Source organism: Sus scrofa, chromosome 13 (genome assembly GCF_054392235.1).
Source record: "Sus scrofa isolate SSC_HxYL_T2T_F1_AM1 chromosome 13, Sscrofa_HxYL_maternal_Yorkshire_Landrace_v2.0, whole genome shotgun sequence".
Taxonomy (NCBI): domain Eukaryota; kingdom Metazoa; phylum Chordata; class Mammalia; order Artiodactyla; family Suidae; genus Sus; species Sus scrofa.
Window position 1 is genome coordinate 191,670,725 of NC_139395.1, and position 27,017 is coordinate 191,697,741.

At 35.6% G+C, this 27,017-nt stretch overlaps 1 protein-coding gene and 1 long non-coding RNA gene across 25 annotated transcripts in view; both read left to right on the plus strand.

Annotated features, from left to right (window-relative positions):
- ROBO1 (roundabout guidance receptor 1) overlaps positions 1 to 27,017 on the plus strand; it is a 1,127,179-nt gene that overhangs the window by 903,614 nt on the left and 196,548 nt on the right. The window lies entirely within an intron of this gene.
- LOC146397809 (uncharacterized) lies at positions 165 to 8,032 on the plus strand. The gene is made up of 2 exons (XR_014824981.1): positions 165 to 3,554; positions 4,455 to 8,032. It is a non-coding gene; the product is annotated as an uncharacterized LOC146397809 (long non-coding RNA).

Sequence of the window (27,017 nt, forward strand, 5' to 3'; positions counted from 1 at the left end):
AAACCCTCAATGATATTATAAAATCACTTGTTTTACCTTTTGTTGTTGAATTTTTACCTATCTGATATATCTGTATAGTTTTAACTTATTTTTCTCTCATGGGTGATGTGGAGTATTATTTCATCTATTTAGGAGCCATTTATAACATGTACGTGAATATGCATATGAGTGATTTGGTCATGTAGTTTTTCATGTTTCTCTTGTCTTTTTCTTATTGATTTGTATGAGTTCTTTATATATTAGGGAGATTGGCTGTTATCTATAATATGTCTTAGGAATTGCAGATATTTTCAGTTTGTCATTTGTGTTTTGATTTTGTTTATGGTGATTTTGAAAAATAGAAAATTGGGCGTTAAATAATTGACGTTATTAATTTTTTTTCTTTTATGGCTCTGGTTTTTGTGCCGTTAAAAAGGTCTTCCCTGTTCCAAAGGTGTATTAGTTATCCCATGATTATTTCCACTCCATTTACGGTCAGATCAGATAATTGTGTTGAGGCAAGTGTCAGTAGTTCTGAGCATCATACTTCTCAGCTGGTTAATTATGCCAGCATACTGAAGAGACCTTTTTCTTGTTCCTTTATGCTTCTCTTGGGACACAGCCCCAACTCTTGACTGAACCTCCTTTAAACCCCAAGAGTTCAGCACTAAGAAGCTGTTTAATTTCAAGACTTCCTGGGGAGATGAGTGAATGTCAGGGTTTCTCCTATGCCTTATCTACAGTTTATGTATTGTCTCATAATCCAGAGTTAAATACAGTTTAGCCTTACCTATGTATGATTTGGCTTTACCTATGACCCTTACTCCTCGTTAGCTTGGATAATCTGAAGTTGACCATGTATTATTAGTATATATTACTGTATTAACACATAGTATTGCCTTATTGGCATTTAGAGTGAACTACGCTCTTCACTCTAACTTTATTCACATTTCATAATTTAGTTATTAGAATCAAAAGGTTTTTCTTCTTATATTTACATCAATATAAATAGAGATTGACTTTCTACATTAATGTTTGGCTTAATATTTATTTCAACTAAATGGTTTTGTCTTATCATGAGGGATTATGGCTTGAAAGAAGAGTGTCTCAATTGTACCAGTGATGCACTTTTGCGCAGTTAGCTATCTGACCTTGTGTGACCTCATATATTGGTTTCCTCATCTTTAAAATGTGGGTAATAACTGTACCCATCTCATAGGATTTTTGTGATGGTGAATTGCTTAAGACCTATGAAGCACTTAAACTAATTTATGACTTACACTAAGGCTTCAGTAAATGTTAGTGATCATTTTTTATGTCATTACATTCCAATTATGAAATCCAGATTCAGATAATTTGATAGAGGGTGAATATGACTGGTAGACTGGTTATATATAATCTATGGACTGTTTGTTCCATATGAAGGCACAATTTTAGTCACTTCCAGCTATCACTAGATCACAACAACATTTTTTTTTTTTTTTAATTCTGAGACCATATCTATTTCCTTTGGATGATCAGGACAGCTGAACATCTAATCCATTCATTTTGGCCCTCATTGTGATTGAAACAGCTGAATCAATCATGCAATGATTTGCTTTGATCATTAAGACAGCCAAAATGAAAGCATTGGCCATGCTGCCTAAGGTCCATTTATTTTGGAAATAACTTTTGACAGGTAAGACACAGTGCCATATTGCCTTCCTGACATTTCATTGATGTCTTGTGTGGCTTCTGGTAGCATATTTATCATGTAGCTAATACAATTTTTGTTATCATTTGTTCTCTGTTATCTTAATAAATATAAACAGATGATTCATGGGGGTGATTCATTCAGAGCCATTTCAACTGCAGATGGCCTGAGAGGCAGCAGAGGAGGTGGCATTTTGTACTTTTGTTGTTGATGGGTATGATCGAAATGATGGGGGGTAGTTCAAAGGAGAGCAGACTGAAGTGGTTCAAGGGAAGAAACAGTTTTCATATGCCTGCATTGTGATAAAACTCAAATTTTAAGTCTGTAAAGCTTTAGTTTGAAGTGGATGTGATTAAAGGTGATAAAATCATGCTGTTGCTAGAATGAACATAAATTTGTTCTTAATGAAAGGACTTTAATAAATTTTTAAAATAATTATTTTCAAAAGTAATTGCTTGTTCCATAAATATTTTGTTCATTTTTGTCTATCCTAATAAATATTTATTGTGATATTCCACTCATATTACTCATAGGCATTACTGAATATTCAGTGCAAACCAGCGTAAGTTCTTGGACTAAGGAAGGCCACCAGTTTTACACACACACAGAGATAGATAAGTTCAGGTGATTTATAATACTGATAACTCAATTTTTTTTGAATATTGGATACTTTAAGAATGAAATGCAAAAGTGAATTTTAGCTTATAACTCTTTAGTATTTTCTAAAGAATTTAGTGACTCAGATTAATAGACCTTGGGCTGTGATTCTCAGCTAAGGGTAGAATATATGTCCGCAAAACATATGAGAAATATGAGCCTGCAAAGAAAAGCCCTCAGGATCTTTGGAAACATATTTTTGTTTGTTTGTTTATCAAACAAGATCATGGTTTGAAATAATGGAAAATCAGGGAACACTGCATAGTAATCATCTTCTGAAATCTACACTTAGTCAAGTCAAGGGAGTGTCAGAATGTCTATGATTGGGGAATGTGGGTTGGGAAATAAGGTTGAGAATCCCCTTTGCTTTTTGGTCATTTCTTTTTGAACAATGGCTTGTGTCTAAGAATCGAAAATAGTGAGAGGCTTTTCCAAGTAGTTGAATCAAATAGCGATCCAAAAGAAGGAAGAGCTAGGTAAAACTGTTGGTCATGTATTGATTCTTAAGTACATATAGATTGTAAATAATGTCAATATGACCTTTAATTACAATAGACAGACTTTTTTCAGGGGTAGTTTCTTTCATAATGGCCATTTATGGAATCAATGAAAAGGGGGCATAGAAAGGTTAACTTATTTATAAGTTCTTATAAATCTGAATTAAACTTTTAAAAACTTGAAGTATACCAAAGATGTTAGTTTATTAGCTGAATTTATGATCACTTAGGCTTCCTTAAATGTACAAATGTGTTCAGCACTGTACGTAACCTTGAATTCACTTAGAATTTTAATATATTCTTTCAAGATAAAAGTCAAGTGCTGAAAATGTTAAGGTGTACTTGCAAAATTGGGGAGTGAATAACATTTGGTTAATAGGTTGAACAGATTTACCATTTTTATAATCAAGAGTTACCTCATTATGCGGCGTGGCATGTGTTTTTCCATCTAGTTATCTGGTATTTGATGTTGCTCTTCATGTTTTGCCTGTGTTTATGTGCACGTGCACACGTGTATGTGTGTGCATGTGTGTGTGTTAGTTCATATTGGTCCTATACAAGTTCATTAATTTTATTTTTGTATATTTTATATTTTATGATTATAATGATTATATCTTTGTCTTCTTGACAAGTGATAGTTAGGAAAGGAAAAAGTTTTCATTATTCAGTACTTTGAACACTTAGGTATTCTCATAGCCATTTTTTTTTAGGTGGTCACATAAATGGTTGTATCATCAAAAAATTATAACTTGGTCCCCACGCTGTACAGTGGAAAAAATAAAATCAATAAATAAAAATTCCATTTTTATTAAGCTTAAAAAATTATAATTTTGCCGTTTATTTCTTCGCATTGGTACTTGATATATTCTTTCCTATCAAATTGCACTGGATAGCACACTGAGAAAAATATAAAGTAATTAAAAAAAGCATTTTTTTCTTACTGAATTTAATAATAGTGTCTCACTAAACATGTTAACTATCGATTTATAAAGTCAAAAATATCCATTTTAGATCATATTAGGCAATTTTTTTAACTTCTCTCAGCCACATTCTCTAATCAGATTATATATTTTAAAAAACTCATTGTTTGGCAATGTCATTAAAGAGACATTTCAGGCAGCTTCTCCATTTTTTAAGAATTTTTACTCATATATTTGTTATTTCAAGGAAACTACCAATACTTTTCCTTTTTTTGAGATTCAGTTTTGAAATTCGGTTGAATATAGCCAACATTATAGACAATATATAACAAATTATTAAGATTAAATGTTTTTAATTGTGAAGAACACTGATAAACCCACATTTATTGTTTTAATTGTTCTATATAATTTGTTAACATCTCTGTCAACTCATTTGTGAATTATAATTACTTTGTAATACTTAGTTTATATCATTTCCAGTTCTCATTTTTTTCTGATATAATAGTAATATGTTTAGGTTTACACCCTAAGATGTGATGGATATATTTTTAAATAAATTAACAGAAATCTGTGTGGATGCTCTAGTGACTTCTTTTTGTGTTCTTGCTCTATGGATCACAACCCATGTTTATACTCTTCCCTTTTCTTTTGGTATAAAAACTATTACATTTGAGCACTGTAATTTTTTTTCCCCCACTGTACAGCAAGGGGATCAAGTTATCCTTACATGTATACATTACAATTACATTTTTTCTCCCCCACCCTTTGTTCTGTTGCAACATGAGTATCTAGACAAAGTTCTCAATGCTACTCAGCAGGATCTCCTTGTAAATGTATTCTAAGTTGTGTCTGATCAGCCCAAGCTCCCCATCCGTCCCCCTCCCTCCCCCTCCCATCAGGCAGCCACAAGTCTCTTCTCCAAGTCCATGATTTTCTTTTCTAAGGAGATGTTCATTTGTGCTAGATATTAGATTCCAGTTATAAGTGATATCATATGGTATTTGTTTTTGTCTTTCTGGCTCATTTCACTCAGTATGAGATTCTCTAGTTCCATCCATGTTGCTGCAAATGGCATTATGTCATTCTTTTTTATGGCTGAGTAGTATTCCGTTGTGTATATATAACACATCTTCCTAATCCAATCATCTGTTGATGGACATTTGGGTTGTTTCCATGTCCTGGCTATTGTAATAGTGAGCACTGTAATTTTAAATTGTTATTTTAAAATGCTACTGTCTCATTCTTACATCAAGAAGAGATTTTGTCTACAGCTCAATTTTCTGAAAGAAGGAGAGAACATTTGGGTGGAGTACGATGCTTCACTTTCTTATTGTGCAAGCCAGTTTGCCCTCTAATACAACTTGATTCCCAATCTTAATCAGCAAGTGATTATTATTACTGTGTTTTCTTAGTTTAGACTCAGCAATATTATATCATTATTATTTGTCATTGTAAATCTTCGTATTACAGTTTTCAATTGAAACTGTTAAATATGAGTGAGTACTTTTCATGCTTTCTAAAGGAATTCTTGATGGTCATCTTCACATAGAGATTTGGGGAAAGTTCTGTAAGAGAACCAAACTCCTTTATTAGTGAAATAGGGAAATGAAGGCATTTCTAAATATTGGTTTAAAATAATCTATAAAAAAAAACATATTCCATTGATACTTGAGAAAGTAAAAAGGATCTGGTTTGGGTGACTTGTTTGTTCAATTTTTTTTTTTCTTTTTTGGCTGTACCTGCAGCATATGGAAGTTTTCAGGCCAAGTATCGAATCTGAGCCACAACTGCAACCTATGCCATAGCTGTGGCAAATGCTGTATCCTAATCCACTGCACCACAGCAAGAACTCCTTCAATTATGTATTTTATCTTTCGGGCCTTCTAAATTTCCACATCCACTAATTTCTCTAAAATAAATGTGGTCTAATCCAATTGGAATGATTCAATTCCATGAAAAAACTAGGTGAGGTAATTTAAATTTGTCTTTTAAGTACTTAAAAAAGGCATTAAGACAGTAAGGAAAATGTCATCCCTAAGGTTATAGTTAATTAGACCATTGCTTTCCTAAGATGGGAATACTTTTAGTTGAAAACCTGAATATATGACCATGGCTTTAAAAAAGTTTAATTTGTCTGTCTTACTGTATTGAGATTCAGAAGATTAATATAGCAGTTAGAAATACAATGAAATGTGCATTGCTCAGTCAATTAAATGTGGGAATTTATAATTTGCAAGTTGAAATAATTTCTTAGACAAATTGTCTGCATGAAACTGTGAGTGTATCATTTCCCGGTAGAATTTTTACCTAGAAATTAATGTTTTGTAATGCAATCTTAAGCGTTCTCTATAGGAAATTTAGCAGACAGTATTGTAATGTGAAGAGTATAGTCCACTATGTCATAGCAGTTTCTTAGCTGTTTTTCATTTGGAGGTATTAATAACATTGCTTATAAACTCATGGCACTGAATCACTGTCCTTTAAAAATGTCATGTTCAGGTGTCTTGTTTTCCATGTTATAAATCTCATCTATGAGTACATTTCTCTGTCTTCACTACCAAATGCTTATCTTGTTGTTTTGGGTGGTAGGGGGGTAAAATTTACTTGTCTGTTGCTCTCCCTTTGTTTCATCTAGAAAAGCCAAAATAAGACAACATTTGGAGAATATTATTAAATACATAATTCGTAATGACATTACTCACAGAGAAAAAAATATTTCAGTTCCTTACAATGTGGGACTTGAGGAGGTGATTCTAATGGAGGCTTCTGTTCTATGAGTAATGAAAATGCTAGATGACTAAAACATCTGTTTAATATAGAATAGGCACTGATTCATCTTTTGGCTTCACTCTGTTATAATCGTCAGTCTGAAAGTGATAAATCCTGCTAGTAAAACAAGTTGAATGTATTGTTTTTAAAACTTTACCTGGGGACAGAAACTTTAGACTTTTTAATGTCATGTCATTATATACACAAACATTTACATTTTAGGGAAAAAATATTCATGTCCATAATTAGAATGAGAGAGGAAAAACTGACTCTGTGCTAACAGTTCATTATAAAGTATTTTAATATTCTGGACATATAACTCCATAAAATCATTTCAGGGCAGGTTTTTAAAAATCAAGTCCAACAATGACTTCAAAGAATTTAGCTACTTCAGTTGAAAACCAGGCCAATTGCTTAGATGAGCTCAGTTTAACAGTTCACGCATAGTCATGCAAGGCCAGAGGAGGCAGACTATGAATACATTTAGTAATTTTTGCCAAGAAATACTTGGTTTCTGTTTTTCAAAAAATTAGCTTGTCTCCATGTTTTTAATGGTTTTGATCATTAAATAGTTTGAGTACCTTGATGATGAAATTAATACACATTGGAGGTTATAATATGACGGTGGAGGTCCTGGAGCTGTATTTTAAATGATAAAACATGAAAAACTCACTTTATTCTGTGGCCTTTGCCACATTCATTTGCCTTCTTGAACATTTTTGACTTCCGCTTCCTTTGGCTCTCCTCCATCAAGTTATTCCTTCCTCTCCCCCTTCAAACTCTCATTTCCTGTTAAATTTGCTCTGTAAATGTACCCAAGCCTTCCTCCTCCTAGATCACCACCTCAACAACAACAACAAAATATCTCCCTTGATGCTGTAATCCATTCTTTCTCTCTTCCCCTCCTCTCCCCCACCTCTCTGCACTTTTATTAGGTCTTTTTGAAAGTTTGATGTACCCTCATTATGTCTAGTTATTAACCTTCCATTCTCAGTGAAAACTGCTATAAGCTGGTTTCAATCATTACGGCTCCATTGTAACTCTTCTTAATTAGCTCACCAATGTTCTTCTATTTGTAGTATGTAAGCAATTGTATTTCGGTCATCTTAGTGGACCTGTCTCCTTTGTTGTGCACTTTCATAATATTGTTTCCTTAGATTCCATAAAATTACATTCTCTCATATATCCTTGCTGTTCCTTCTCTCTGCTCACCCAGAATTAGTACTTGGCAAAGGTCTGACTAGTCTGTTATTTGTTGTTATGTTATTTAAGCTTTATGTGTTTATGTTTTATTCTAGTTGCTCTTCCTGCTAAACTTATTTAGAATCATAATATCAAATATAACATGGAGTTCCCAATATGTTTCTTCAGCTTTCCCAAACGATACCACAATTTGTGTAGCCAATTGCCTGTTGATCCCCCTCCTCCTATGATACTGCAATCATAGGTAGCGTGTATGCCAGGCCCAGCACTAGGTATTCTTACTCCCTTTCTCCCACAAAGCAGTCCTAAGAAAATATCCCAAACTGAAATCATCCGTATAATTAAAAGTCTTTTCCTTCTCTTTAACAGTTGTTAGCATAACAGTGGTCAAGTAACCTAACAAACTGGGAAAAGTCCTTTGCTCTTCCCTCACTGCACTCCTATCCTATTTTTCACATCTAATTAAATATTAAACACTGCTTAATTGATGAACAGACTTTTAAAACAAGGTACACCCTTTTCTTCATCCTTATTTTTCACTGCCCTGCTTTAAGCCCCTGTGATCTCTCATCTGGTCTATTATAACAGCGCTTTTACTGATAACCCTTTGAAATCAACCCTGCATAGAGTGGCCACCGTGATTTATCTGGAATGGAAATCTGATCACATCATTTACTTGCTTAAACATTTGGTGTCTAATTACCAACAGGATAAAGTCTAAGATCCTTACCATGTGTTCTGAAGCTCTCTGTTATCTTGCCTCGGCTAGATCTATGGTCTCATCTCTAGTCATCCCACACATCCTACCTCATACTGTAGTCCCAGTTAACTGTTTATGGTTCTCTCAACAAACTACCTTGTGTGTCTGTTTTATGCTTCCTCTTGGGCTGGACTCTATACTTAACGTGCCTCCTCCCACCTTTGTATTCATTTGTTTACTACTCTCCTCAGGAAATACTTCCTCCAAGATGTTTGCTCTTCCAGTTCCTCTGAAAATGTTGGTATCCCTCTTCTCTCACCTGAGAATATTGCAGACTACCAAAACACACATCTGTTATTGATTTGCTACCCAGTTTTGTGTTGTAAAGCTGTAGATTCTGTCCAATTTTCTTTGTGTACCTAGCTCTTAGTGTAATATTAACATTTAGTTCGTACTCAACAAACATTAGTGAAACAGAGTGAAGCCATGAGTGAATTAGTTATCCTCAAGCATCACTGTTTAGCAGAGACAGATGTCTGATAGTTAATGAGGTTAGCCCTCCTCTGAATGAAGGAGAAAAAGAAGTAAGATAAACTAAGGTTTCTGTTGCTCAGTATTTTGGCTGAGATCTGCTTTAAGGGTTGAGAATATATGCACCTGCATAAATATCTGTGTTTACACAAAAGAACAAAGGGTGAATCAAAGAAAATATTTTGAGTGTAGAGAGGAAAAAGACTGTGGAGAAAGGTTAGTGGGTGAGACGAGAAATTTTAAAAGTATCTGACATTGAATTACCTGTGAGTTAACCCAATGCAGAAAAAAAATGAATCAATTTCTACTCACTAGTGAGATGGATCAGGGTCAGTGATTTTTTTTTTTTTTTTTAATTTAGGACAATCTCAGAGGTAGAAAAAAATAGTAAAATTAACCCCTGTTTATCCACAACTAAGCAACAATAACTGTCAATATTTTACCAAAGTAGTTTCATTTATCATCTCCTGCCCTTCTAACTCCCTGACACATACCACAGGCATTTAGTGAGTGGTTTTCAGTGTTGAGTTCCTGGAGGATATCACGCTAAGTGAAATAAGCCAGTCACAAAAGAACAAATATTGCATGTTTCTACTTACATGAAGTATCTTAAATAGACTCATTGGAAAAGAGTAAAGTGGTGGTTGCCAGGGGCTGGAAGGAGGGAAAAATGGAGAGTTGTTCAGGAAGCATAAAGTTTCAGTTGTGCAAGATGAGTAAGTTCTAGAAATGCTGTACAACATAGTGGCTGTAGTTAACCATTCAGCATTGTACACTTCAGAACTTGTTAAGTGGGCAGATCTCATGTTAAGTGCTCTTACTGCAAAAAAAAACAGCAACCACAGCAAAAGGACAGGAGGAAACTTTTGAAGATGATGGATGTGTTTACTACCTTGATTGTGGTGATAATTTTATGGGTGTTTGCCTATGTCCAAACTCATCAAGTTGTATACATTAAATATATTCAGGGTTTTTTTGCATATCAATCATACTTCAATAAAGCTAATTTAAAAAATTAAGGTGTTCCCTTGTAGTGCAGCAGTTTAAGGATCCAGCATTGTCACTGCAGTGACCCAGATCTCTGCTATGGCACAGGTTTGATCTCTGGCCTGGGAACTTCCGCATGCTAAGGATACAGCCAAAATAAAATAAAATGAAATGAAAGAAAATAAAATAAAAATACAAGCTATTGGTAGCTTTCTGATGGGTAGGATAATCTGCTATCTCTTCTGTATATTGTTCACAATTGAAAAAAAATTGTACTCTGTATTTTACTAGCTATTTGACAAATATGGTATGAAACACTGAGGAATAGAATAGAGATAAATTTCTCTTTTACATGCAGTTTATATTCAAAATAAAGAAACCCCACAAACTATTTGCAGAATGTTTTTATCCACCTATCTAAATGTTTATAGAACTTTTCATATTGTTTTTAAGGTGAGCCAGCTTTGGTATTTGTGTTACCAATGCCTATAGAAGTAATTACTGTTCTTTATAATCTGATTTGCCCCTGTGTCTGGGAAGCACTTTGTCAATGAATGTGGCTTTAAAATTACAATCCAAGGTTGACAGAGCAGGAGCTGCAGAGAAGTGTCCATCAGTAAATCTCTCAGCCTCATTCTAAATCTATTTCTAGGTTTATATTCTGGAAGTTTTCTGCCAGAAATTTACAAGAACTGGGTTCTATTTCGGCTGCCCCTGTTAATTAAAAGAATGACCAAATGAGTCATTCCACTGAACCTCTTTTTTTTTTGAATGTGAAATTATGGATTATGATCTCCAAGTTTTCTTCCAATAGAGGCACATATAGCATGCATCTGTATTCAGGTCATGAAGTAATATAGTCAGCAACATCAGTAGACAGGGCAATATTAGGAGGAAGTCTTCCGGAAATGGTATGGGCCATTGTTCTGATGTAATGTGAAACTGAGAAATGTAGGGTAGACCCTTTAATCATTTAAAAGAACCAAGAGACAAATGAGGCATTAGAAAAATCGGACTGGATGAGTGACTGGGTCTTTGTCTCTAGTTACCATGGGTGGATTTATTTTTTCAGACTTTTAATGAACATGGGCTGATGATTAAACACATCCACACTTAGACCTGTGTCACTTTATTTTATACAGTGATAACATGCTTGTATAAATTGGGTAGAAAACTCTGTAAAATCTACTGTGTGATTTTTTTCATCCTGTCCAACTTATTTTTCTAAATGCTTTTAAAACCCAAAGAAAAATATAGTCTTCATACATTCCGGTAATGATAATATTGACTGTATTTCCGTCATGAAATATATTCACCCAAGTAACCACCTAACCCTTACTAACATAGAGAAACAAGTCACACAACCAACTTCTACATAGAATCTCTTGCTCTAAGGGGGTGTTAGAACTCATCTTATCTACAGCCCTCTTCTTATCTCAAGAGGGAGCTTTATGGTCTTTATAAAGAGTGAAAACAGAGCACAGATCTAAAGGCCACCCTAGCAAAATGGTAGGGATGAAAATCATTAACTCTTGATGACATAGCCAGATTGATGTTATCACAGAACTCCTCCTCTTGTTGCGGGGAGGGGCATGTCAATATTGTCTAGCTCTTTTTACCTATTCCACAGATATTTTTAGGGCATAAAAATGGACTAGAAGCAAAAAGGCATAAAACCAAGCATGCAGAGTTAATTAATCCTGACCTGTCCACTTAGATTGTGAATGGGGATGCCACTAGTATAACAGAATAGCAGTGAAATTTAATGAGTATATGTTTAATCTATTTAGTTTTCCAGACTTATTAAAAAAGAAAGTGATAGCATTATCATAACTTAAATTCTTCAAAACCATTTCTACCCCATCAAGTATTTATGGAGGACCCATCTTTATTTCAGAGACTATTTCAGGTTTTATTTGTTAAGGGAATTATATATTTACATATTTGTTATTCAGCATATTATAAATGGAAGCAAAATATTATGTTTTCATTATACTACTGAAAACACTAGAATATTAGTGTCTTTCCTAGTGAGTGATTTTTTTTTTACACTTCACCTGGTTGCAAACCACTGTACTGTTATGCTGTCGAACCTTCCCTAATGCCATTCCATGACCTATTAAAGTAGTTCCCCAGGAAACATTCCACACTGTTTCCATCATAAAAAGTTTATTGTGAGAATATATGAAAGTTCTTTTTCTACCATTAGTTAGTTGGTTAATTGCCAGATTGCATGATTTTTTACTAGGGAATATTTCTACAAAGTTGATTTAATATAATCTTGGATCAAGAACTTTCCCCACTAGGAAGCCATCTATTATAGTGGAGAGAACACAAAGCATAGAGTTTTCTGACATGGTTCATGCCTAACAAGCTGTTTGACCTTTACCAAGGGCAGTGATTTGTTCATCTAAAAGATCGGGAGCATAGGTTAGAAATGTTCTAAGATCTCTTTCAAGTTACTGTATTCCAAGTGATCAAAATTGTGAGGTAGAACATTATGGGATTTGAAATCAAATTTTAATTTCTTTATAATTAAATTCATACACTTATCTGTTTGTTTGTTTGTTTGTTTGTTTTTTTCCATGTACATGATGGAATCATTTGTTTTAGGGTTAGTATGGTAGCATGAAACTTGTGTGCCAGAAAATTATTATTCTTATGCTTGGATACATGCAACATTTTCCTAGGTCATTAAACACACATTTTCAAATGAAGACTGCAGTAATAAATTAATGTATTCTGGTGGTGCAATCTGTTCCACTGACCACTTTTTGCCCTGTTGGAATTCTCTGGAGCTTGTTAAAAAAAAAAAGGCCTTTTAGACAAGATAAAACTACATTCTGGAAGACTAAATATGCATAACATGGAACTGAAAAATGCAACCTCAGTGAAAATCAGCTTGCAGAAAATGAATTTTCTGCTAAGAAGAATAAGTAAAATTAATATTGCAATCAGAATTTTTAGCTATTGTTCAAGCTAACCAGCCTTACAACTTTCCATACTTCTATGCCTACAGTGCAAAATAACATAGCTATAGAAATTGGGTTTAATTTAAAGCTTTGGATGGTTGCACATTAAAATGTTGATAGCATCTGATTTTATTTTTTTGTTTCTAAATCTAGCCTTTCGTCACCATTTGATGGTTAATTTTATGTGTAAAGTTGACTAGGCCATGGTACCCAAATATTTTGTCAAGCATCCATCTAGATATTGCTGTGAAGGTACTTTCTAAATGAGATTAACTTTTTAAAAAATTTTTTAAATTATTTTTTTTCCATTATAGATGGTTTTCAGTGTTCTGTCAATTTTCCACTATACAGCAAAGTGACCCAGTCACACACATTTATATGCATTCTTTTTCTCACATTATCCTCCATCATGCTCCATCACAAGTGACTAGATATAGTTCCCAGTGCTATTCAGTAGGATCTCATTGTTTATCCATTCCAAATGCCATAGTAGGCATCTATTAACCCCAGATTCCCAGTCATTCCCCTCCCTTCCCTCTCTCTAACAAAACAAGTCTGTTCTCCAAATTATATTAGATTCCAGATATAAGTGATATCATATGATATTTGTCTTTCTCTTTCTGACTTCTCCTAAATCTTGGAGAAAATCAGATTACCCTCAGTAATGTGGGTGGGTCTCATTTAATCAGTTAATGGCCTTAAGAGAAAAAGATTTAAGTTCCCTAAGGAATGGGAATTTTGCCTCCAGACAACCTTTGGACTCAAGCTGGAACACCACCTCTTCCCTCCACCTCCAGCTTACAGCCCTGCCCTGCAGATTTCAGAGTTGCCAGCACCCATAATTTCGTGAGCCAATTCCTTAAAAAAAATCTCTCTTTCTCTCCCTCCCCTTTTCCTTCACACACACACACACACACACACACACACACACACACACCCTCACTGGTTCTGTCATTCTCTGGAGAACCTTGACTAATATACACTAGAAAGACATGCTTTGACAAACATAGATTGTGAACTATTAGAAGACTACTGATAGTGAGCTGTTATGTGAACCTCTATTAGTCTCTAACTTTGGGAGTATCAGATTTCTTGATAATTATTATCAGAGATTGGACTATATTTGCTATTTGTAACTTTTTTCAAGCCTTAGAAATAAAATATCATAGTGTAGCACAATAGACAACCCCTATATTCTCTAAGGAAAAATTGAATAATAGATTTGCATGTAGTAAGACAAGAAGTTCCAGTTAGAGAAAGCCTAAACATGTAATTTCTGATTATACCTTACTGTTTAAACACAATATTTGACAATATTTTCCCATAATTTCATACATGTTCTTTTATTCTTTTCCTATCCAGCTGAAATGTATTCATCAAAGTACTCAGTTGAAATTAAAATGAACTTCTTACATTCCTAGTTTAGATTTATAATTATATTATCTTTGAGGTCTGTGCTTACTACCAGTGTCATCATTTCATTTTTCTGTTTTTTCTGTATTTTTATAAAATCAAAGCAAAATGAAAATATATACATGGGTTATATGCACAATCACACTTTAAAAGAGAGATACTATCATGCTCAGAAAAAGATGGCAGCTACCAAATTCGAAATGTCAAATGCCAGGTCATGTCACCATAGTTATTTCAGCTAAAGGTGCTCACAGTACAAAAAACCATTTGAGGGTGTCAATATATGATGTCTGAATGTGTAGGTTATATGAGAAGTGAATATATCACAGTGGAGGGCTACAACAGAACCGGTCTACTGAAGCAGGAGTTGGAGAACAGGAGCCCACTCTACCTATCCTTATCCCTTACCTCTTCCTCCATGGTAGAACTGGATGTAATTTAGTGAGGCATTTTTGTGTCCAAGTAAAGACTCTGAATGGCCTCCATAGTCATTTAGCTCTTGATTCCCATAGCACTGTTGGTGAAAGGAAACACTCCTTGCACAATCACCTTTCACCTTTTTCACTAGTGCATGCTTCTGACTCTCATTGAACTCTAGCAAACTTTAAATTTTCCACAGATGTTAAAATGTCATTAAAAAAATCGCCTTTTCTCAGGGACTCTTAATTTCCATCCAAAAATTACGGCATATTATGGCTTCAAAGTGAGGCAAATTACAGTTAAAACCATTTTTGCAAAAGATGTTTCTGTAATGGTTCAATTGACAAAAAGTTCATTGAAGCAATAATGTGCTAGTACACGCTGATTATTGTACAGAATATAATGTGCGTTTGTACGTTCATTGCAGGATTACACGAGATTAAATGAGTAATGCTTAAAAACCAGCTCATCTTTTCTGAATCTATTACTGAAGCAGAGTTCTTTTATGTCCCAGATGATGCAGTTTCTGGAAATTTTAATTTGGCTTCAACAACTTCCTTAATGAATTACAGCTGACTAAGGACTTATCAGGGAAAATAGAAAATGTTACAGCTCTGTGACTATACTACAAACAGGGATATGGGTTTGCTGATTCAGAGGTTTTTGGATATCCTTGACAGTAGGCATTATTTTTTGAATGTAGAATGTTTTCTTCCAGTAGGAACTGCAGCAAACTGATCTTTGCGGATACTTTACATCTCTCAAAATCTTAGCAAGAGTCGTTATTCCTTTTATTTAATAAAAATCCTTGGGATGTGACAGATTTAATTAAGCACTGAGATTGAACAGTATCAGCACATTTTGTAGGAGATGATTGTCCCAGAGAGAATATCACTTTTGCAATTGATATCCAAATCGGATTTACATGAAGCTACAAGTCTCTTGAATTTGAGACAGGACTGACATGTAGATAATGCATTTTGTCAGGCAGGGCCTCTGTTAAACATCTTATGTGAAGAATGGCACCTTTTAGGGGTGCATGTACCCAGTTTCTTTCTTCATGATGATGTGATTTTTAGACATAGGAAAAAACAAAAAAACAGAAAACGTATTTTGCTTCTCTTCTTGCTTTCTAGAGATTGATGACCCAAGCCTTTATGAATGGTGTCTCTTTGAAGAAAGACATAGTGGCTGTCTTAGAATAGACTTCTCTTGGGATTGGGACATTTCTAACTCATCTCTTGAGGAAGATTTTGGTTAGCTTGTCATCAGCCACTCTGTTTTACATGTGTTACTTCAAGACTCTTTCTTTCCTTTTTGAGTTCAGCCCTTCTAAACCAGAGCTCAGTTGATGAGTAATATCATCTGGCCAGAGACCATTTTGCTACAAGGCATATTTTCTGCTGACATCAAATTGGTTTGGCTTTCTTTCTATACTCTTGCCTTTACTGTTAGACTCGCAGTTTTAAGTTTTAAAAAATGCCTTTGTAAATGGGAATGGGAACGATATAAGTCTGCTATTTTTAAACTATAAAAGGTTTACTTTTATTCAAAGGCAGTTATTTATAATTAACACACTGTATGTATTTGAAGAAACTCTTGTCTTGTTAGAATGATAGTCTTAAATGAGATCAACTTGGGCTTTATAGAAAAAAGGAGTTATTCAGAGAAAAAATGTTTTAAGAGAGAAAAAGTGAGATGCAGCATTTAGGTGAAAGGAATAGCTTTGTGAAGGAATAGAAACTCATTCCTGAGCTGGAATAAGTATGAAACAATAGGTTCTGAGCAGAGGTAAAGGGGAGAAAATAAAAGATTAGGAATTTTAAACATGTTGCCTAGTAAAAAATAATTAATAATAATAATTAGTATTATTATAGCTATTGGGTATTAAGGAGGTTATTATGTACATGTAACCATTGTATTATTTGCTTACTTTAAGCTCTCCCAGTACTTATAAAAATATGTATGGTACTTTTATCCCTGCTAAATGTATGATGAAAAATACTCTTCTTTTAGGAAGTCTAAATAATTTACCCAAAGTTATATACCTTTTAGGTAGCTAAATCAGGACATGAATCTAGGGTTATTTGATTCCAAGCTTGTTTTCTCATAACTTCTATTACGCCCTGACTTCTATTACATCCTGACTTCCATCATTATAAACTCCAGTTCCAAATGGTATCTTAAGCCAACATTTGCCATTTATCATTACAAATATATTTTGTTTAAACACCGGAAACATTTTACAATCTGTTTTGAATAATGCGAATAATCACAAACAATCCTTCCTAACTAGATTTTTATGTTGACTTTATTTAATCAAACAGGGTAAAAGAAATCTCAAAATCAAATGTAATTGCTTTTAGAGAATGGAAGAAGAAGAGAATTGATCATGTATATCTCTTGTCACAGACCATTATACTCCTTGCCATTTACTGATGTGAAAATTTGGAAATTATCATATCATAATCATTGATTTACTTACTTCAACAATTTTTTTTTATGTTCCTACAATATGCCAAACACTGTTCTAGAAATAAGGGAACAAAAATGAATAATTTATGGTTTGTGTTCTTTGGAAAGCTAGTGTAATACAGCTTTTTAAGGAATTCTGCAAACTCTCTCATTAAAGTTAATGAATAATACATGTACTCATCTCTATTTATCTCAAAGTGTTGGATAAAAGTTGTTATTCATTTATTTGTTTAATTGGATAATATTAATTGGTCAGTCCCTAACTGGAATAGATGTTGAATACCTGATAGTATAAGAAATGGAAATACTTTCTAGACATATACCCATATATGTTATGCATAAGTACAAACACACACACATACATTCACATACCAACTGTGACAAAATTTATAAGGAAAATAAGCAGTACTCTTAAAGAGAATATTGGTAGTTTACAAATCTGAAAGTAAGAAAAAGCTGTTCATATTCTGAAAAATCTGAAAGTAAGACAAAGCTTATTTTCTCTGAAGTGGGGATGGGGGTGGGAAATGATGTGAGCTGAGGCTGGAAGTATAGGTGGGACCAGCCTTAGACAGTGTCCTTTTAGAAGGTGTCCTTATAGACAGTGCCATTTTGCAGATTTGTAGTGCCTGCATGACAACTTAAAGGAGAGATAGTGTTTCTGCTACTTAATTATACATAGATGATCTTTACAATTTGTTAACAGATGGCTGGAATTAGCCTGCTTGCTTTTGAGCTAGTAAATTAGAATATATGTCCAGTATTTTTTTCCCTATTACTTAACGTTCCTTTTAGATCTTAGACTTGTTAGCAAAGACAGAGGGCAGAAAATTATCTTAAGTTTCTTGATACTTTATGTATATTTATATATATATTGTCCAATGAGAAATCTTTACAATATGACTTTTTTTTGTATTTATAGCGATTTAGTCTAGCATTAAAAAAATGAGGAAAAGCATTGCAAAAACTGATGGGAAAATGCAGTAATGAGGATCCCAGGAGCTAAAAAACGCATCAGCAAAAAATCATTTAAAATCATCGTAATTACTTTTAAAAGTTTCCCTTTGACACAAAAGACTGAATCTTCACTATTGAAGACATGTCAAAAGTAGCTTGATTAAAGACAGCAGTATTGCATTTTTGCCATTAGAATAAAAAGACTGAATTGTTACTGAAAAGCCATGAAGTGCAGAACTCTGGAATTTGTGGTGAAAGGAAATTGAAAAAGAACAGAACATTTGGATTCATGTTTCATGAAATAATTTGTGTGACAGAATAGGAAGGCAGTCTGAGGGAAAATTGACATAATTTTTTCCTAGGACTAGGAAAGGCCAGATAAATATGTCACTGTTAACAAATGCACTATTGTGCTTGAACAAAGAGTGTTCAACTAAATTTGTAAATATTAATTTTCAATCATTGGAAAATATTTACGTGTTTTAAAAGTATAAACAATCACTTTAAAAACCCTACCCTTTTCCACTGGCTTCCTTTTAATTTTGGATAGACATTAAATTGGAACAGAATGAGGAAGGCAGATAAAATTTTTTAACCCATGGAAATGTTTATTCTTCAGGGGAAGATATATTGTGAAATATGTAGAAGATAGTCTGCCTACGGTCCGTTTGCAATGTCTAAATCTAGTGTGTTTGAGAGTTGAGAATCCATATAGGAAGATTATAGAATCATAAAAGCTCACTAGTCCTTTAGGTGTACAGGGACTGTGTCTTTGATTTCCTTGTCTTTCCTAAAGTTCCTAATTCAGTTTTGTGTTCTGAAGGTGCTTGGAGAATATTTGTCTGATTCAGGGCCATTGGCACAAACAGAATGAGGAATAGAGAGATAAAAATCTCTAGGTATTTTCTTTGTGCAGTTTAAGGATGTTGTAGTGGATGCTACTGGTTTACCACTTAAATATCCTTTGTACTCGCTGCTTCTCTACATGGCCAGAGCTTTCTTCTGCAAATACTTATGACTTGTTCTTGGCACCCATGTTTGGCTATGCATGTAAGCACCCTAAAATTGTGGAGAATTAGCATGTCCAGAACTAGCCCTCAACCGATGCCTGACATTTGTTTCTTTTCTCCCCAGAGAGGATTAGATGCATAATTATACCATAGCTTCCTTTCCTCTAGTGGAATAACTCTGAAGGGTGTTCCATGTAATGTCCTAGAGGACTCCAGTGGGAATTTCTCCACTCATGAATACATCCTGTATTGGCTTCCTTTCCTTCTTTGTCTGAATTTTCCGCTCTCCTAAAGGTGATGGCACTCAAAGCCTTGTCTTGGGGTCTGTGTCTGGAGCAAAGGACAGGGACCCAGTTTTCTGGAGTATTGGACTAGCCACAGATGTCTGTAAAAGTTTGTTGAAAGGAATTAAATTATGTAGAATTTAATTGAATTAAATTAAATTATCCTGCAACCTCATTTCTTTGGGCCCAATCCAAATACTCATTATGTGCTGTTATGGGAGCTGGGGAGGAAGGGGTGAGGCATGTTATTATATGAATCTGTTGACAATTAATTTATAAACAGTATTAACTAGTATATAAAGCCTATTGCATATCAAAAATTACCAATTTAGAGGAAAAAAAAGAATTGGTTCATCTGAATGGGTAAAATGTCTTTATAGATTGGATGTCATAAGATGAAACAGAAGCACTATAAAATGCAGATATAATCAGTTATCTATCCTTCCATATAATTTGAAATGTCCACTCTATATTAATTGACATTTTCAGATTAAAAGATTAAATTTGCTTCCTAATTTATGCCCTCAAAATGGGAAACTAGCTAAGTAGCCTGAATTATTTTCTTAGCGGGCCAGATAGATGAAATATCACCATAAGTAGAATCATATTTTAAGTCAAGAAAGATCACATGGCAGTTTAGATTATGTGTGTGTGTGTGTGCGCGCGCACACACGCGTGCACTCAACAGAGACTGAAGGGTTTTTTTTTTTAAAGAAGGAATCCTAGAGCAAATTTCATAGCTACCAAATCAGAAAGAGGTTGTGGTGGCATGTTGCCATTTAACTTCTGGTTTGAATGATATAAGAGACAGTCTGTTCAGCAGTTATTCGTAGCAGTTTTAATACAGTTATAGACCAGTATGAGAGGCTCCCTGTACTGCTGCAGTTCTTGGCAAGAAAAACAATGTGTAGATCAAGCCACAGCTGAATGAAGTAATTCCAGAGGGAGGATCACAGGTCTGGTGCAGACTCAGCCTATCAACAATGAATGATTTAAGTAAATAAAATCTCAATTAATATCGTACATCTTTACTCATTGACAGTGTGTCCACATTGGTCTTTTTCAAATCTATCACCATTTTTTATACACCTAACCAATATTTATTCAAACCAAAGAAAATGGGTTTCATTCCAGGCCCTGCTATTTATTGGCTGTTTGTCCTTGGGCAAGTTAGCTAATCTTTCTAAGATTCAGTTTCTGCAGGCATAGAGATAATGGTATCTATCTTACAGAATTATTATAAATATGAATGATTAAGCATGAAATACTTAATTCTTTGCTAGGCATGACCTACAGAGGCACTCAAAATACTGTAAAGCATCAAACACAAAGCAAAATATAAGTACTGAAAAGTTTCATTGGTGTGAGCAAATAGTTGTCTGTCTTAAAGGAATTTGGCTCTAATCATACAGATAATGCATACACTAAAATAATACATAACTAGACCCAACCTGACAGAAAATAAAGAAATTGCTGAGTGTTTCTTTAGCTTTCAAATTGGATCACTTTATGTTTTTGTTACATCATGCTCTTTCAATTTCGTTCCAGTAAACTGGGTACATTATAAAGATATGTTTATAGAGATGGAAGAATGGACTGGATCAAAAGTTGTAAAAATCCTATCCCATTAAGCAATAAATAGCCATGGTAGATCTCAGCGGAAAATAGTTTTCCCTCATTAAGAAAAAGAATTGTTTATTTTCTTTTCTTTCCCTTCCAATAAAAATCTCAACAGGAGTGTGCATGTATATGTGTGTGTATGAGTGTGTGTATGTGAGGGGGGCTGACAAGCCAATACAAAATTTTTCCAAGAAACCAAAAGTAACCAAGACAGGTCTGAGAATAAGAATTAGATGGGCAGCCTTGCCTTATCAGGTGTAAAAACTTACTATAAGGCTCTAGTAATGAAGACTGGTACAGACACAGGTAAACAGATCAACAGGCAGAATTGAGAGCCTAGAGACAGAGCCAAAGGCAAATGGAAATTGATTTATGATAGAACAGATATTACAGGCTGGGAAGAAAAGATGAACTTTTCAGTAAAAAGTGCTAAGACAGGAGCTTATTCATACCGGGGGTTGGGGCATGGGGGGGAATTATTCCACATTATACAAAGACTAAGTGTCAGATAAAAGTCATAAATGTGAAAGGAAAAACTATAATACAAGAATAAAGCTTTATGACTTTGGGGTAAGGATAAACAAGACTCTAACAGCACTAATCGTAAAGAAGAGATCTTTATATTTGACATTAAAATTACAATCTTCAGTTTATCAAAAAGACACCATAAAGAGTGAAAAAAATGACAAGAATCAAGACATCTTCATAACACATGTTAAAAAAGGAATAGCATTCATATTAAGAAATACATATGAAAATATATTAAATAGCGCAGACTGGGGGTGGCAAATAGCTCAATAATAAATGGCTAGGAAACCTGAGCAGACCTCCCGCGGAAGCTGAAACCCAAATGATCATTAACCCGCGCGCGAATACTCAAGCTCCTTCGACTTGGTGCGGGCCGCCATGTTCCCAACAGCACTTGCGGGCTTGAGGCAGTAAAGCTCCCAGGTGGCTGCGGGCTCTGAGGGTCTGTTGCTGCTGCCTGGACCACCGGGCGCTGCATCTACTTTCACTGGGTGCAGAGACGTGGTCATGGTTTTCCACTCTCAGAGCAGCAGGACCCTGCCCAGGAGCTAAGCCCAGGCATCCAGGACTGCTGTGGCCTCGGCAGGATAGAGGCCTCCACAAACCTACAAACCTACAAACCTACAAACGCTGGCAGCTTCAGCGTCTAGGGGACTCAGGAAGGTCAGAGCCTGCAGAAACTTCAAAGCGGTGCCGTGAATCAGTGGTGCCACCCTCAAGGAGCATCTGGTTGTGGGACTTTACAGACCTGGGTCTTCTCTGTCCCAAACCCCAAAGGGCCCTAGCCTCCTGAACTCCAACGTGGAGTCTGAGTCTGTGACATAAACTCCAGCTGGAAGCCTGGACAGCCTGGGGCCTCCACGATTCAATCAGGACTTAGACCCACTCTCTCCCAATGGTCAACGGCAGCCTCACGCCTGGTTTACTTGAGCCTTCCCTGTAATAAATTTAAGGAGTTCAGCTAGGAAAGAGTACTCAGTGTGATGCAAGTGGACTCTCACTCATCCTTACCAGTTCTGGCTGTAAACTGTTGCCTTTGAAGTGTTTTGGTTGGAAGTTTTGTGCACAGCTTTTGCTTAGCTGTGTTTTGATTGAACCATGAGGGACTGTGCCTTACAATGCTGAATTAATCAAGACTTTGGAATGTTATCTGAAAAAATTCCAAAAGCAGACAGCTTCACCTCTGTAGGTCTGTGGTGCCCACCCTGGACTTATATTTTCACCTCACTTTCTAGGTTCCAGTTACCTGGTTCTAGTTCCATGGTCTGAACTATGATCATTGAAATTATCTATGACTATAGACACTGTTGAGGTTAGAATTCCCTAACTGTAGTTTTTAGGACCCCTTGAATAATGTTGAATGGGAATGGTGATACCAAGTCTTCCTGTCTTACTCTTAATTCAAAAACAACTGCTTCTCATATTTCTCTATTAAGAATAACATTTGTTTTAAGATTTTTTTGGGGGGTAAGGGCTGTACCCGAGGCATATGAAAATTCCCAGGCTAGGGGTCTAATCAGAGCTGCAGCTGCTGGCCTACACCACAGCCACAGCAACAGGATGTCTGAGCTGCATCTGCAGCTTACACTGCAGCTGGTGGCAATGCCAGATCCTTAACCCACTCAGCATGTCTGGGGATTGAACCTTCATCCTCATGGATAGCAGTTGGGTTCTCAACCCACTGAGCCACAACAGGAACTCCTGCTCTAATGTTTTAATATATACTATGTTTTTAATTTTCTGAGTGTGTGTGTGTGTGTGTGTGTGTGTGTGTGTGTTTGTTTTGTTTTTTTTCCTTTTTTAGGGCCGAACTCAAGGCATATAGAAGTTCCCAGGCTAGGGGTCCAACTGGAACTACAGCTGCCAGCCAACACCACAGCCACAGCAACGCCAGATCTGAACTGCATCTGCGACCTACATCACAGCTCATGGGAACACTGGATCCTTAACCCACTGAGCGAGGCCAGGGATCAAACCCGAAACCTCATGATTCCTAGCTGGATTTGTTTCTGCTGTGCCACAATGGGAACTCCTTCTGAGGGTTTTTTTTTTTTTTTTTTATGAGTTAGTTTTGAATTGTATGAAATGGTTTTCCTGGATATATTGCGCATGCCATCTCTGTTTTTACCCACCTTATCTATTGATGTAGTGAATTTCTATATACATTTTTAATGATAAACCAACTTGATTAATTTCTAGGTTATTAGCAATTTGACATGACTCCTTATATTTTATATCTTAGAAATTATTTCTGTGCTCAAAAAGACAAAAAAAAAATATCATAAAGCCACATTTTCCACTGTCCTATAAAGAGGAATAGGGCCATCAGTAGGGGAATAGCTATGCCTAAAGCACCTTACACCCAATTTTAAACTGTGTCAGAAATACACACTGAAATTTACCAAAAAAAAAAAAAAAAAAAGAAGAAGAAGAAGGAACTGACATACACTTATCTGAACAGCCTAGGATGCTAATGGGTCTCAGATTTAGGAGGAATGGAACATTTACTTAAATAGCAAGGAAGGGAGGTGGGGGTGGGGAGTAAAGAAGGAAAGGAGTATCTCTAATCCAACCTCACAAGACAGCATTTATGTAGTTAGTAAGTTAGAGCTTATAAATAGAACTCAAATAAGCTTTGCCTATTATAGTGGACATTGAATAAATGATAGCTATAACTATGAGAAAGATGAGAGCAGAGATAAATGTCACTAGTTTTAGGCTAGTGTCACAGACAGGTGGTATAAATTTGCAATTAAGAATAGACTACAGTCTGAGTCAAGATCTCTGATCCATCTACTATGTAACCTTGGGAATGAAAGCGCAGGTGTACATGGCATAATATATAACTTTCTTTTTTTAATGTGGTTGTCAGGTTTCATTAAATGGAATTTTCCTGAGGATTCTACTTAACTGATTTTGGGTTATCTGAGAGTACAGTATATTAATGTTTTGGTATAAAAATGAACTGACTTTAAGTTAGGGCTGTGTTTACTTATTTTGGTCAAGATGTTAATAAAGGCATATTATATATTGATAAAAGTGTTTATCTGTTGTAAAAGCAGGCAGAATCAAGAAACGATTTTAAACTTGACAGATGTCCTATGAGCATGAGCTCAGATGAGATGTAGATTTAGAACTTTATGACTTTGAAGACTTTCTGTTTCCATTTTGTTATCAAAATATGATGTGTATGTGTGTGTCATTGTGTATATGCTTACGTGTTTAAAACTTGTAGATGAGTAATATTTGGTATAAAAACTTTTATTTCTGATTATTTTAAATTTGGTTAAATTGTGGTTTTATTTTTACAAAAATAAGATCAGATAATGATTGACAAAATAGCTTTGTGTTTTAGTTTTGTTAAGGAGTCTGGACCAGTTCATAGTTTATATTTTTCTAAGATCTAAAGAAAATTTTTTAAATCAAAACACTTCTATTAGTATCTGTAAAACTACAAAAAACAAGTAAAAATATGTTTAGACATTAGGTATAAGCTGTTAACATTTTACAGTTTTTAGTTTTCAGTTTTACCATATGAATAATTACAAAAGTGAAATTAAAAATAATGATCAAGGTCAGGATTTTAGTTTATTTTAGCATAGTTAATGTATGCTTAGAGATACATGTAGGAGTTCCTGTTGTGGCTCAACGGTTAACGAATCTGCCTAGGATTCATAAGGATGCAGGTTTGATCCCTGGCCTTGCTGAGTGGGTTAAGGATCTGGCGTTGCTCTGAGCTGTAATGTAGGTTGCAGACATGGCTCAGATCCTGTGTTGCTGTGGCTGTGGTGTAGGCCAGCAGCTGTATCTCCGATTCAGCCCCTAGCCTGGGAACCTCCATATGCCATGAGTGTGCCCCCCCCAAAAAAAAAACACGTATAAGTTCAGTTTTGTTATATTTATCAAGTAGTAGTCAATTAAATATTAATTTAGTATCTGATTAATGGCAGGCTCTATTCTAAATGCCAAGGAGACAAAAATCAAAGCAAAATAAATTCTTTCAAATCCCTGTTTTCACGAACTTTGCAGTGCAGAAGAGAGGATATGCAGTAACACAAATAATTAAAGTTTATTGTTTGTTAGATGATGAAAAACTAAAATAAAGAAAGAAAAGAAGGGTTCCTAACACAGCTTAGTGGTAATGAACCAGACTAGGATCCATGAGGATGCAGGGTTTGTTTTTTGTTTTTGTCTTTTTGTTTTTTTAGGGCCACACCCATGGCATATGGAGGTTCCCAGGCTAGGGGTCCAATTGCAGCTGTTGCAGCTGGCCTACGCCAGAGCCACAGCAACACCAGACCTGAGTGTGTCTACGACCTTCACCACAGCTCATGGCAATGCCAGATCCATAACCCACTGAGCGAGGCCAGGGAATTGAACTTGCAACCTCATGGTTCCTAGTCAGATTCATTTTCGCTGTGCCACGACAGGAACTCTGAGGATGCAGATCCCTGGCCTCAATCATTGGGCTAAGGATACAGAGTTGCTGTGGTGGTGTAGGTCACACTTGCAGCTCAGATCTTGCGTTGCTGTAGCTGTGGTGTAGGCCAGCAGCTGTAGCTCCAATTTGACCCCCAGTGTGGGAACTTCCATATGCTGTCCCTGCAGCCCTAAAAAGCAAAAGAAAAAAAGGGGGGATGGTTAGGAAATGCCAAATGTGAGGCTATTCATTCAGGTTATTTTTTTTTGGGGGGGGGGATCTTTTTGTCTTTTCTAGGGGCATATGGAGGTTTCCAGGCTAGGAGTCTAATCTGAGTTGTAGCCGCCAGCCTATGCCACAGCCACAGCAACGCGGGATCTGAGCCACACCGGCGACCCACACCACAGCTCATTGCAATGCCGGATCCTCAACCCACTGAGCAAGGCCAGGGATGGAACCCGCAACCTCATGGTTCCTAGTAGGATTCGTTAACCACTGAGCCACGACTGGAGCTCCTTATTCAGTTTTAAATAAGGAGACCTTATTTAAAAGGTTAGGTCTCACTGAGTAAGTATCATTTGACTTAAAATCTAAAGAAGGTGAAGGAAGGGGCTTTGTGGGTATCCATTATCCACACAGAAGGAATAGTAACTGCTGAAGAGCTGAGGAAGGAAGTGGGCTTGAAACATTTAAGGTATGGCTAGGACCTCTTATGGTTGGGACAGAGTAAGTAAGATAGAAATATGTTACAGAAGTGAGAGAGGTAATAGGGTGAGCAAATGATAAGAGACAGAGTCTTCCAGGTCATCATAACAATTTTGGCTTTTACTATAAGATGGGAGAATTGGAAAGTTTTTGAGTCAGGGATGAGTATAGGAGAAACATGATTTGGTAGGAGGGTTAGAAGAGGGTTCAGAGCAGAGACTCAGTTTGGGACAAGTGTGGAAAGCCTATTCTTGATTTAGCCGAATGAGCAGAATCA